Genomic DNA, 2508 nt, shown 5'->3' with positions numbered 1-2508 from the left:
CGCTTTCTTTCTTCCTTTTCCTCCTTATTTATTTTCTTCAAGCCTGGTTTTTGGAATAAGATTTTTAATTCACTTCATAGTCAAAGTCTTAATGCACCACCAAATGAAAAGTTCAGCAAGTGGAAAGTAAAAATTCCAGAGTTAAGTGGAAATATAGGCAAAGGCTATTAATAGTAATCATATTTTCATATTTTTCATGTATTTCCTAGTTTGATCATTGTGACCAATACTAGTATAAATATGATGGTACAGATATCAATTTTATACAACATGTTCAGATCTTTTGGGTATATACTCAGTTGTGAGATGGCTAGATCATATAACACATATTTGTAGTTTTTTAAAAATTTCATAGTGTTTTACACAATGGATGAGCTAATTTTCATTCCCTCCAACATTTATGCTTCTTTCTACACTTCTTCATCACCATGTGTTATACACTGTCTTTTAGACGTATGTATTGAGCACATTGACTAGTCTTTTGGTACAACCCATCCTGCAAGGTACAATTACACTTAGCAAGTCTTCTACTTAAACTTCAGAAAACTGTATTTTTCTTTATGATTAAACTCCCCAAAGACTCCCAAGTTTAAGCTCAGTTTTGCCTGTAGCCTAGCTTCTCTGCAAATATCTTAGGGAGCAACAGTAACAGAAACATACATCTACAGTGAAAATATCTTACAAAATGCCAAGGCTGATGTCCCTGAGCTATTTCCTAGGCAAAGAACATGCTGAAACTGTAGATGTTCTTCAAGATGAAACTGACCCTCAGGCATAAGACTTCGAACACTTGCTTCAGGTTGTTGACCGGGTCTATTAGGAGATTCCATAATGTAGGCATTTGAGTATTTGGTAAATTCTAATGACTTCTTCCAAAATATTCTTAGTATATCGGACTACCCACACAAAGTTTTCAATAAATCTAAAGACAAGATGAAAATTCATTTCCTTCCCATCACAAACAAGTTTCATCTAAGTTCAATGACTAGTTTTTTTAACTACATTATGATCAGAATGAACAGTCTGTTTAACACAAACATGTGCAAAGTGAAGAAGTTTGTCCTCCACACCAATTACATTGGACACTGAGAGGCAAATGGGATGTGGGTAGGACTGGTCCAGTCTGCTGCACAAAGCAGCATGCACAGGAACAGGAGCTGGATGTGGATCTGACGCAGGTTATTTTGGCTTGCTCCAACTAGTCTGAAGTTCCCACTCGTGTGTATGAGGGCCAAGTGTGTAGTACACAGCGTTAGGATACGCCACAGCACCCATTTGTTTGCATATGAGATGGGACTAGCCACAGAACTGACCAGGCAACTGCAACCACCAGCATGTGTAGTAACAGAACGCTCCAGAACCCACACTGGCTGGCACACACTGCAGTCAAGTCTGTGTCCACCTCTGGCAAGGTTTCTTTGGGCAGCACACCCAGCTGGAGTGCTGGACTCATAACTCCAAACATAAGGACAATCATAAGGTCTGTGGTTTGGCCGTCAAGTGAATGTGTCAGAATGGGCATATTCGGTTCCTAAAGAAGGTGTTGCAGTGCACACAGCATGATGAGATGCATGTGGAGACATTACAACCAATTCATTGAGGCCTACAGAGAATGTCTACTACCAGCAAGGGCAGAACAAATTGGACAGCTCTCCCAGTCTAGCTTTCACAGCAAGTTTCTGGGCCACTGGAGTCTCCTGCCTTTGTGGACTATGTCAGCTAATGGACCTTGCAAGGATTTCCTCAACCTTGGAGCAACAAAAGGAACAGCATTTAAGAACTATCAAAACCACTGAAGCAGTGCCCTCAGAAGATGTTCCACAACAGGGACCCTGGGAAGACATCAGATGGCTGTCCCCCATTCCCAGGTGTTGATGTGTTGGTCTTCTGGGGTGGCCCTCTCCCCTTCTCTCCATTTTCCCCAGATACAGGCAGAAAAGGGAGCAATTGGAGGCAGTTTGTGTCATCCACTTTCCTTCATTCCTTGACCCTCTCTCTCCTAACTGGTGGTCCAAATGGGCATGCCTGCTTCTTAGCTCTGTAAACATCATCAAAATTAAAATGAGTTTGTTGTAAAAATGAACCCAAAGTTATGTCTCAATGTTTGCTTCTACAAAGCAGTTGCCAGCTCAGTAGCAGCTGCCATGAATTCCACTGAAATCCTTGAAGAGAATTAGTCACATTCAATTTAAAATTTACATTCAGCATCAGAATTTCCAGTGTCTTAATCTGTTTACTGCAAGTTTTTACTTTGTGATGCCTCCTGAAATAAGGGGGTCAATCCTGTCTTCAGTACTTCTCTTTCAAATGGTTCACTTGAGCTATGTGGGATAAAGGACACTAGTACACCTGTAACCTGATGTAATGCCTGCAAGTCATCTATTGCACAGGGTGTGTTGTAAGCTTGTATTTTATCAATTAGCTTAGTTTACCAGCCCAAAGAACACACAGAAATTTGACCAATGATCTCCAGCCCTTGTATTTGTTTGGCCATCAACCCTCATGTCT

The 2508-nt window shown here is 40.8% G+C and overlaps 1 pseudogene; it reads left to right on the top strand.

Moving 5' to 3' along the window:
* The first annotated feature begins 366 nt into the window (after positions 1-366).
* LOC121156373 lies at positions 367-1089 on the top strand (annotated as a pseudogene).
* Positions 1090-2508: the final 1419 nt, after the last annotated feature.

Source organism: Ochotona curzoniae, unplaced genomic scaffold (assembly GCF_017591425.1).
Source record: "Ochotona curzoniae isolate NIBS_2020 unplaced genomic scaffold, NIBS_Ocur_1.0 contig_3368, whole genome shotgun sequence".
Taxonomy (NCBI): Eukaryota; Metazoa; Chordata; class Mammalia; order Lagomorpha; family Ochotonidae; genus Ochotona; species Ochotona curzoniae.
The sequence above is the reverse complement of the archived record's forward strand: the minus strand, read 5'-3'. Positions and strand labels throughout refer to the sequence as shown.